General features: G+C 38.6%; 1 protein-coding gene and 1 long non-coding RNA gene across 3 annotated transcripts in view; both read right to left on the reverse strand.

Moving 5' to 3' along the window:
* The window catches only part of bcar3 (BCAR3 adaptor protein, NSP family member), a 77,519-nt gene extending 69,448 nt beyond the window's left edge, over positions 1–8,071 (reverse strand). The window contains exons 1-2 of one of the 2 annotated variants that reach the window (XM_044198427.1): positions 7,833–8,071; positions 7,207–7,453 (exon numbers count right to left, since the gene is read on the reverse strand). The gene's annotated coding sequence lies outside the window, so the exon portion shown is untranslated. The remainder of the gene's footprint in view (positions 1–7,206; positions 7,454–7,832) is intronic. The other variant, XM_044198428.1, reaches the window with a different exon arrangement.
* A 963-nt stretch (positions 8,072–9,034) lies between these two features.
* Positions 9,035–11,771, reverse strand: LOC122877845. Its single transcript, XR_006378358.1, has 4 exons — positions 11,557–11,771; positions 9,819–10,397; positions 9,418–9,504; positions 9,035–9,321 (listed from the first exon to the last, which is right to left on the reverse strand). It is a non-coding gene; the product is annotated as an uncharacterized LOC122877845 (long non-coding RNA).
* Between the last annotated feature and the right edge of the window lie 88 nt (positions 11,772–11,859).

Consider the following 11,859-nt stretch of genomic DNA (forward strand, 5'->3'; position numbering starts at 1 on the left):
ACATTTTCTGGAAAATCAATTGAAAAACTGTTAATGGATAAAATAACCAGACAGGTATGTCTGTTTTTGGCTAATCCAGCAAATGAAATACCTGATAAATCAAGGTTCTTTATCACACTGATGAAAAATTATATCAAAATCCACTATTGCCATAAATCAGTTCTGCTCATTGAGTTTAAACTTTGCCCACAATGGCCTAATACAACCAGAGATATTAAAAAGGGATAGCTGCCACAACATAAACCGTATGGCGAAATCTCTGATGGTACACAAATGTATATTGTCTCATGGTATATATGGTCATATACTTCATATCCTTTTAACACACACACACACACACACACACACACACACCCCAACTGTTCTAGGCCATTTTCATGCAATAATGCAGTAAAACAAAAAACGCTTGCAATAAAGTTTGAAAGACAGAAAAGTTGTTGCTACAACACAAAGAACTGAAGGTCAGCTAATCAACTGATTTACAAAATTTGCATTATAGATTTTTAATAATTTCTGAAATAATCCGCAACTCTCAGGAATGGAAAAGATCAATAATATATGTTAATAATCTTGCTCCAGATCAATAGGAAACATATTTCTATTAATGAAAGCAGTAATGACTCTCTCTGCTGTATCTGAGTAGCTGTGTGCTGTCAGGAAGTATCATCGTTTGTGAGTTGTCAGCGTCACTGTGTCATTTGTGTATTGTGTTATGAGTGACTGAGCACACATGTATGTAGGGTACTGTCATTATGTTTTATGCATGTGTGTGTTTGTATCCGCGTTGTGTGTGGTGACATGTCATTGGTAAAGACAGAACAACCAAAACCTTGTCAGGCAAAGAGGCAGTGACTGAGCATGTGCAGTGAACCCCCCACCCCACCCAATCACATTAAGTGATGTACATGATGTCACTGACTGTCACCAAAGGTTGTTAGACCCCACACTCTCCAGGATCCATGCACACACATATCTCTTTCAATCATTTCAGTCTAATCTGAGCCTTTTCTGAAAGCTGATGCCCTACAGTAGATGAATGATAAATCTGAAACTTTACTGACACTGATAATCAGAGTCTTTCAAAAGAGGATAATCTCCAGTAGATCTGAAAAATAAACCGCAAATTTACCAATCATGACATTAGAAGTCAATGACAGATCTAATTTTGTTTTGTTTCATTAATGCATTTCTAAAATATATATATATTTTTTTAATTGCCTCGCTCTGATTTCGCTCTACATCTTAACTCAAAACAAAGCAACATGCAGCATGATGAGCTATAAACCTTAAATAGTCCAGCATATTTAAAACATGATCTTTCAGCACATCATTTTGAACCTATTTTTATTTATTGTCAATTTATCATCATCATCACATAAACATTAGGCCTAAAATTTATCAGGATATTGATTGAGTTGTACAAAGTGGGCAATATGGATAATAACCTTTGTCAGGGTATCTGTAATTTTGTATCACAATGATATATACACCTTGATATAGGTCATTTTCTAGTTATTAGTTTTTCAATACAATCAATTGAGAAACTAATAACCAGACAAATGTCTGTTTTTGGCTAATCCAGTAAAATTAAGCACTTGACAAATCATGGTACTTCATCACATTTGCGCAAAAATAATAAAAATCCAATATTGCTGCATTAATTTGATTTGAAATGCTCTAACTTCTACCTTAACTGTTTTAAATGTACTTGCAGAATGCAGATTTGTCTAACGCAATACCACATTAACTGTGTGTGTGTGTGTGTGTGTGTGTGTGTGTGTGTGTGTGTGTGTCTGCAGCTGTTCCTTGGGTGTGTCACCTCATAATAAAAGCAGTATGCATGCATGGAGAGTCATTGGCATTATTGGCTCTTTCATTATGGTATGCTAGATACACATTATGTTGATGTTGAAAATATGCACACTAACATACATCATCTTCATCTCTGACTGCCAGTTCATCCATCAACTTAAATTGTCTTCCTAAACACTGCTGGAACTACATTACTACTACTATTAGTACTACTGTAACATGCAATGTCACAAACTGCTGTTGTACCATACTAACAGTGATGATAAAAATTAGGAATCAAACAACAAAGATTATTTGTGTTTGTCCAAATTAGTCAATGCCCTTATAGTTGTACAGCTACATTAGATAAATAACAGAAATTAGCTTCAGCTAGATGCCCTATACATTACATCTGTTGCATTGTTTATCTGCTTGAAACAATGTTTATCTGTATTGTCCTTGATAAATAAACTAACAAATAAAACAATAAATAAATGCTGACTTTTTCTGGGTGGAAGTGCTCTCATTACTTTGTTTTATTGTTCCATTGAAAACCCAAGAATTGTCATTGCCATATTTTTGTTTTGCTGATCACTCACACTGAAGTGCAGTTACTGTAATGTTTCAAGGTAAGAGTGACTGAAACAGCCAATTTTGGAGGTAACTGTTGGTTGGAGCCACCACCACTGCGCCAAATTGTCTAGTTTCACTTTCACTCATTTAAAAAAGGGATATCACAGAGGGAAAAGGTCTAAGTAACAGGGCCCTCCATATGATTACCATAAAAATGTGCCATTAAGTTTTACAGTTTGAACAACTGGGGTTAATTGAGAAGCTTGTGCAGCAAGAGGATGCCAATGAAACCTGCGTTGGCCACACCCAGTCTGTCTACGGCTCTGGCCCAGTCTACTGTGCAGCGATATCAGGACCTTTTGCTGCATCTTTCAGCCAGATGATCCATGTAACAACTGAGCAGCACAGACTATTGAACAGCTGTATGTCATTTTAAAGTGTTGAGGCTTTTCCCTGATATTGTGAGCGGTTTATCTAGTAGAATTTCCAAAGGGCTCCACATGGCTGGTTGAAAAGATCACAGAACCTTTCCAGACAAACAAATGAACACTGGCATTCAATTTAAAGACTTGTGTGAAAGAAAAGCAGTTTATGGGTGTTAGAAACTATTTGCTAGGAAAAAAGGGAAAACTATGCATTTGTTGCATTTCCTTTGGGTCAGATTTCCTTATAAATTAGATTATTAACAAACACTGGCTGTCCTCATAAGGCAGGGGAAACTCAGTAGGGATGCCACCAACTGGCCAAAGAGAAAGATTTCATCATGTGTAACTCCTGGGAATCTTGCTTTTACAGCATTGGCATTTTTTCTCTTTGTTTACAATGGAAGGCCATGCTTGTACACATTGCCAATAGTCCCAGTGACAGGACAAGAGAATAGTGAAGAGGTCTGCACTGATGAGTAGAAAAGAAGTGAGCACTGAAGAAAAGTATTCCCAGTAGAACCAGTGAACAAGTTCACTATCCAGAAAACTGAACCCGTACTCTGTCCCTAGAGGGTTCTTCTTCCTCTTCAGTCAGATCCAAGCTTCCTCTCCTCTCCCTGATGGTTTGACCTCAGCTTTTTCCCATGACCGCATTTCTCTGGAGCGCCATCACAGTGTCCATTGTATTATGCAATATAAAATTGGCCTATCCCAGCATCCCACTTAATGAACACGCCTGGCTATTTGACAGACACTCTCCAAATACCAAAGCAACTATGGCAAACATCAAACTCAAAGTCCAGAGCAGCCACGACCGCATTAGAGGACAATTTTCCATTTACTCAGTCACTCTAATGCCTGTATTGGCTGCCTTCTATAGTACAAGGGCATCCATTCTGCCAATCACATTAGACTGGCACAATCCATCAATTGAATTAAGCTACAAAAATAACATCAGCATCACCACCAAGCCAATTCCTGCTCCTGTTACTGAGCCAGGCAGCACAATGTTTGATTATTTCAAATGAAGGACGCGACGCATGGAAGAGGAGACACTTCACTGAGTTACAGTCTCAGGTAACTGTACTAATAATCCAGGTAGCAGGTAAGGTTGTGGCCCATTTGTCCTGTATGACTAACAAAGACACGTGCTGCGAGAACAAACATGGACACATAATAATACAAGCTAATTCACCCCAGCTGGAATACAACCAAAGTCAGTGCACCAAACAAAGTTCAGTTCATATTACTCATTCAATACCTGCCATACACACATGATTATAGAAGTAAAGCGCAAACTGTTACTAGTTGGTGACATGTAAATGATTTCACCACAAATGGCAAGATGTAGCCACTGGGGCCGGCCAATATGTTCTGAGGTCAATATCATGATATCAGTATTAATATTTTTCTGACATTGATTTATATCATTTTATGGCAAATCTGTTCCGAAATCACATAAAAACAATCAAACTGAAAATAAATTAACTATGTCAGAGGTTATACACTACACCTTTAACAGATGTTAAAAAAACCAATAACAACAACAACCTCAATAACACATTTACTTATCTTTAAAATTACAATTTACCATGATACCACCAAAAGTTTATAAATTACTTTATATTAGGGGCAACCTGGTTGCACACCTGGTAGGCTGAGTCCTTACCGCAGCAGCCCGTGACCCTTTGCTGCATGTCTCTCCCACATTCCCTGTCTCTCTTCAGCTGTTCCTATCAAATAAAGGCAAAAAGACACCCCCCCCCTCAAAAGTACTTTATATTATTGAATCATGGCCCAGGTGTAGTCAGTGTGTAATTCTTAATGGACGTGTAGCCTCTCGACAGTTTACACTGTAAGCCTACAGGCAGACATGCAGATCTCAAGTCAGATCGTCAACCATCATTACCCAAATCCCCACCTTGAAAGAAAATGGTGAGTTTTGATTTTGCAGTGCTTTTCAGCCGCAAAAGTCTGCACCGCATGAAAAAACAAAGCGTAATATCACACCTCAAACGTGAAATCCAACAAAACCTATTTTTGCTGTTTTGTGTTCAGTGAAATAAAAACTTGGCCTGAGCCCAGAAATGAAGGCAGGGACATTACTGACTATGAGATGCTCCATGAACTCTCCTGAACTATTTCTGAGGTGTGAATATAAACATTTGACAGAGGTGGAATATAATTTTCTACCTGTGGTTGTGTGCTTGCCTTGAGAACATGTCTGAAGCTGTCTGAGTGTGTTTACCTGTAGGTTACAGTAACCATAGAAGCAGCTGTAATACGACAGAGGAACATATCTCAGTGAGGATCAGGTTAGACACTGAATAACTACTGTTTTTTTACAACAATGAGGCAGTAATCTTAGGACTGGTAAAAACACCTTTGCTCATCCTCCTTTTTTCTAATCCCCCAAACTTGTCTTCTTCCTTCGCTCTTCTTGCTTCCTCACACATTCTTGTTCTCCTTTCCAACCCTCCTATTTTTTCTAATCTTCTTTCCTCAGTTTACTTTCATGGTTTCCAATCTTCGCCTCCTCTCCTGACGTGCTCTTCTCCTTTCACGACTCACTGTCACCTCCTATCCTCATCTGTGTTTTTCTACAGTACCTCCTCATTTTTGCACTTGTATGCATCCTTTCTGTCTCTTATTGCCCCTCTTTCCACCTTCCCTTTGTATGTCTTTCCATTTACTCTACAATATCTTCTTAGTTTAGTAAAGAATTAAAGCTACCTGTATTTGTGTGCATGTACATGTGTGAGCTGAGACTAAACCACTGCCAGAGGGGTTTGTGCAATTGACAACTTCATCAAGTTATCACACACACACACACACACACACACACACACACACACACAGGTGCATATAAAGCATGGCTGGGCTTGCAGCTAAGTAGCCACACAGCAGCAAACATCTTATTTGTGTGAAATGCTAGATGACTTTCACTGTGTCTGTGCTACAGGCAGTGGGGCTATTATCACAGTGCACCACAATATCAGCAGTTTTCCTTTGGTATGGATTTTTGCCTCCAGGAGGTTGCATTTCATTTAAAGTTTTTCTCTGGTCCCAAACTGATTTAAATGCTCTCTCAGAGGCTAATTTTCCCTGCTTTATTGGGTATTTAAATACAAGTGTCTCTGTATTTATTTTACAAGCCCAGAGGGAAACAGGAAAATACTTTGGCAGTGTAATTTAACCCCATAAAATTATACATTTTCCAGTCAAAGTTCATCTCCTGTACTTTCTCCTTGAAGAAATATACTCTCATATTACTTAAATCACTAGATTGACAGTAATGACTATATTTTTTTGTGAATCAAAGATTTATTTCATTCTAAAAACTGGTTTAGTGGGTTTTATCCACATCGCTGCTTGGATCTGCTTGAAAATATTTTCAGGAGCTGTGAGCCAACATGTTTCTGCATCATCATTTGCTGCCAAATAAAACACAAAATGCTGGATAGTTATTTACATGGCAGTTTCATCTTTCTTGGCAATTTTAATTAAACCTTTAGTGGTCCTCTACTTCTGTTGTTAAAAAAAAAGTCACTTGTTTCAGGAACATTTGTGAAGACAATCTGTCATGTCACTACAGACATCAGATTTTATGAAGAAAAAAAATTATTTTAAGAATCTATACTTGAAAAGACCTCATTTTTTTATGACATGTAACTTGTGTTTGAGATTAAATGATTGTGGCCTGGTGATAACAGCTCAAAGACAGGAGATGGAAGAAAAGGGAAAGGAGGTATAATTTGCATGACTCAGCTCTGAGGTAAGGGAATTCCTCTGGGGAGCTGCCTGGCTTCAGCACAAAGTTTAGACCTACAAACAGCTTAGCAACATCTGTTTTTTCTAAAGCAGCTATGGAGAAGGTCCAACATGGCATTGGGGGTCCCCCAGCAAAGAGGAGTACTTTTGGCTCATGTCTCTATTATCTAAATCCCTGTAGGTTACAATGCAAGAATCACCATAATCATTTTCGAGTATTCACTGTACAGTATAACTCTGTTTCATGCAGCTCAATGCTGAACCATAACTGAGAAGCAGGGCTGAGTGGTCTAAAAGTGCATCTTTTTGAAAGTCCTTGAAGTAAAAAGATTTAGAAAACTACAAAAACTTCCAAACACATAATTTCAAGAAGTCATTGCAAAACGTTTTAACGTTTACTTCTGTTTTCCTTTCTCCTCACATAGCCTTTCCCCAATCTCTGATTTTAACTGGGCACCAAATGATGTTGCAAGTCAAGTACACCGTTCGCCAACTCTCAGTAATACAGACGTGCATATTGCCAGGTGAAAGCAGCTATGATTAGTGGGCTACATCGAAAATGCTGTGCAGCATTGCTGCATTTCTTTCCCAAGAAATGTTCATAAATCATAAGGTTTCAATCATTTAAGTAACAAATAAGTCTTACCTTGCGAGAGGTGCAGAGCGACACACACACAAAGACGGTGCAGCGGACTGCGGCATGCAGTCTGCACACTTGCTGAGGATATATTGCAGAGTTGATGTAGGAGCCCCCGGTTAGAGCTCGATTATAGTAGCCTCGTTTTGGCACGTTGTACTGGTTAGGGCAAAGTTTCAATCGGCGAATGACATCAACTTCAGCTGCTGTCGACACCTCAGCTGTGGTCTGGAAAAAAGCCACAGCCTTGAAGTACCTGTCAGCACCGACAGAGAGGGAGAGATGCTGCCTTCACGCACGCTGATAAAACTTACCCCCCGCATCCGATTCAAGTACAGAATAACAAAATACATGTGACGTATTTTTTCTTTATCCAAAATAGTTTCATTGCATTTGCTGTAGCTATTGATCTTGCACTGATGACATCATACTTTTCGATTTCTCTGCTGTGTCATTTTGTAATTGTAGCCTAAATGAAACAACAATGACAATGCAATAAAATATTAGTTATTTTAAAGTGTTTTAAGTTATTTTTAGATGAGATTTAAATATAGGGTCTGTATGGCCGACACAGGATGCTTAATTAACGTCCATTGCTTACAGGTGGTATTAAAACAGAAAGGTATACATCATACCACAGAGTTCAGCTTTACGACCACTTTAGGAATTGTGGAAAACGTCTACTTCATCCTCAAAGAGCTGGTAGAAGTTTTCACCTTTTGGGGCTCTCAGAGTCCTTGGTGTCCCATTATGTTACGCTGTATAAATTTATAAGAGCAAGACATTAGCATCCCAACCAAATAAGAGTTTTAAAGCTGGGTAGGTAACGTTGAATAAACTAGCAGGAGACAGCTAGATTTTTTTATCCAACCGAAAAAAGATCCCACCCCTCCTCCTCCCTCCAACGCCACTCCACCCAAAACACTTTCATGCGCAATGAGTGCGCGCAGGTAGGTGGACATGCAGGTAATCCGGATGGGTTTATTACAGGCCTGCGACAGCCACAAATAGCGGATTTTTTTTCAGAGCTTGATTTATTGATTGCTGTCTGGATGTAGAGAATTTCAGTCCTAATTCCTGACAAAACACAGTGTCTCGGCAGTTTAAATTACAGTCTTCGTTAATTACTTTTCCGTTACCGTCATTCACCATTTTCACACCAGACCACGCTCCTTTCAAACTAAAACACTTCCGCCCTTACAGGAAGCTACAAAATAAAAGCCACAAAATACACAACACTAACCTTACACGCTACGAAACAAAAAGCATACAGACGCTGGCATATTTTAATGTTACATGTTTCAGAATATTCTTCCAGTGTGCTGAAATAATGTTTTGGCCTCCCGAACAACATACCATCTGCGTGTTCAAATACATTTTGTCATGTCTCTTATCCATGACTCCCTTTTTATTATGTGTAAACTCCTGCTCCCGTGTGGTATTTTTCAGTAACTGCTTCAGTTGGATGTAAACCTGTGCCTCTCTGCTGTCAACGTCAACTGCAAAACATGCATTGCAGATTATGTAAAGGCATTTATTTTCCTTTTTCAGTGCATCCCAACACCTGCTGGACCCTGTGTAAAATGCTCCTCTCATTTCAAACTGTGAGATATACATGCATTTCAAGCAAAAAACACCAAATAACTTGAAAAACTGTGTATAACCGATACATCAGGTACAGCGTGGTTGAATAATTCACCTGACTACTCGATGTAATGCACTATAAAATGTTACCACAATTTATTAACTGGATCACACAAAGACAATTATTTTGGAGCAGTCTTATGAGTCTGTAAACCTTACTGTTTCAATCTTAATGTTTTAAGATTAAAGAATACAGCAAATCAAGAAACAGAAATTTAATTTATTATGAAATGACAAAAAGTAGACTAAAACAAAATCAAACATCAAGACACCAAAAACACCAAAACTGATCTTCATCCAGGTCCATCTCTGAGCTTACACAAATGTGTTAATGTGTAAAAGTGTGAAACAATTTGTGGCAGTTATCACACTGAACCCACAACACCAATCCTTCTGGATCCTGTGGAGGATAAGGCTGTCTGCACTGTCCACATCGCAAAATCTTCCTTTCCTGTTTTTGTCTCTTTGCAGCTATGTGACCTACTCAGAAAAAAAATAATAAAAAAAATACAGAACAGATGTGGAAATGGCTGAATTTTCATGTGTTGACATGTAAAGACTGTTAAGCATACGTACTGGTGGCTGCTGTGGGTCCAGCAGTGGAGGAGGAAGCACATGACAGGGGAGCTGGAGGCGAGGAGGAGGTCTGCCAAAGGTTGGAAGCTGTGCATACAAAAAGACATGACTAAGACCTGTCTTGATATGTTTACTCTTATTATAGATAATGTTACCAACATGTAAAAATGTCATTTAATGTGTTTTCCATCATTTTTATAGATTTCCATTGACAGGGAGAGGAAGGAGCTTGGGACCCCTTTGAGGCCACATCCTTATATATTAAACATGAAAATCAACATTGTGAATCATGTTTATGCATATAAACATGATTCACAATGTTGATTTTCAATGTTGTTGATTTGGTATGGAAATGTAAAACCGAAATGCTTTCTCTATGAAAACAATTAAGAAAGCTTTACCTTCTACTATCTGCTGATGCTGGTCCTTGGAAGGCAAGCTCAGGTGGGATGGTGTCTTGGGGGTAAGCATTGAGGGACTGTGGGAGGCAGAACTGGGAGCAAAGACGGCTGAGGGACTGGCGATGGACTGGTCAGAGCTGTTGGCTGGAGGGGCCCTGAAGGGCAGTCTTCTTTTTTTGTTTGTCTTGGTGGCAAGGCGATGGTGGTGCCGCTCTCTGAAATGAATCCAAGAACAGTCTTTGGTTTGTCCGGATTACGATAGTTATAAATGGCCATAGCGTGGGCCACAACCTGAGACTTAATTAGTGGAAAGCTGTGACTGGCAGAGTATAAACAATACTCCACCAGGGAATTCTCATCTTCAGGGGTTAGAAACTGCTTCTGGCCATGGACAGAACCAGCGGCCACCCGTCCACTGAGTCGCTCACTCAGGCTGGACTTTGGTATTCCAAATTTCTGGGCTGCCTGCCTTGCAGTGAGCCTGCCTGCCAGCACCTCCTGCATGGCCTGCTCCATGGCTTCTTTGGTCCATTTACTTGTCTTAGTCTCCCTCTTCTTCAGCTGCCGGATATTGGGCATCTGCATATTAAAAGAAATGTATTAAAATTTAAGTGTAATGGTACAATTCATGTCTTGAACAAGTTTTAAAAGAACATTCTGATGACTGATTATTTACTATATAAAAAAAATCTACATAAACCATTTATTTTAACATCTTGAGGTTCCTATGGAAAAAAAACACATACAGACACATGAAGACATAAAGCATACAAGAACCCATTTTTGTCTTTGTCTCCTTGCTGCGTCCTTTCTTCCTTTGAGTTTCTATTTCTTTTGTGCTTGTTTTCTTTTTTGTTCAACTTATCTTCTCAGTCATCATCAAACAGTGCTGAATGACAAATACATCTAAATCTGATAAAGTAACCTCTTGTTTTCACACAAATGCATGCAGGCACACTCACTCACCCAAACACATGTTAAATAGTGCATGCTCTGACCTGGCTTAAGAACAACAGAAAACATTTTAGTAGCTAATGGGGGAACAAATCTTAAATAATGTGTACTGACATGTTTAAGAGATCATAGAAAACAATTCCTTGATTGTTTTTGTCCCCAGGAGCTAGTGGGAACCAAAAAAACAGCTGCAAGGAGAGTGAATATTGGATATAAATTCATCAGGTGGCGTTAAACACAACTCCAAATGACTACTCATGTTGTTCTGTGTCTGCTGGATTAATTAAATGAATTAATAGGCAACTGTTTGCTGATATTGCCATAACAACTTTATAATGTGTCAATATAATATGTCAGGGGTTAGTTTACAGCTTTTTTCCCGCTAGGATAAAAAAAATAATGCTGCTTTAAAGCTGCTAAAATCTATATTTTTATATTAACATGGGAAACAATGACTATATGTAATGTTAAAGTTCATATTAGTGACAAACCCACCGAGAGAATTAGCACCAGACTCTGCAGTTCCCCTCAGCTCTGCAGAGTGTCCTAACATAATTCAGCTCATTGTTTTGGTTCCCAGCCACAACTTTGCTGTTTAGGTTCTTAGGCGGTTTTAGAGTACAATGACATAAATATAGAAGTCATCGAGCTATTATTTCTGTTTTAGTCTTTGAATGCGCCGCTTTCTTTGTATAAACACTAAAATAATAAAATAAAATAATATACACTGATAATTTTATAAGGAATAAGACCTAGCAATTGATCCAAAGTGTTTTGTTTATACCTGTTTTCCAAAGCAAAACTAGTAGAGAGGAGGCAACCATCTTCTTGCATGTCCTGCTTACATCTGCAGCTGTGTAATTTAATATCACCGATTATTTAATTGATCTATTAATTTTATGTTTATTTTGATCTTTTAAAAGGGACTGCACCCAAGTGCACCCACAGCCACAAAGTTAAGAAAATACAGTAAAACTAATGTCTCAAAAAGCAGATCAAAAATCATAACAGAGGCTGATCCATCCTTTAGATTTTGACGGCTCGACAGCCAATGAGAAGGTCAAACGCAATACGAGCAGGAATGTGA

Source organism: Siniperca chuatsi, linkage group LG6 (genome assembly GCF_020085105.1).
Source record: "Siniperca chuatsi isolate FFG_IHB_CAS linkage group LG6, ASM2008510v1, whole genome shotgun sequence".
In the NCBI taxonomy this organism is placed as follows: domain Eukaryota; kingdom Metazoa; phylum Chordata; class Actinopteri; order Centrarchiformes; family Sinipercidae; genus Siniperca; species Siniperca chuatsi.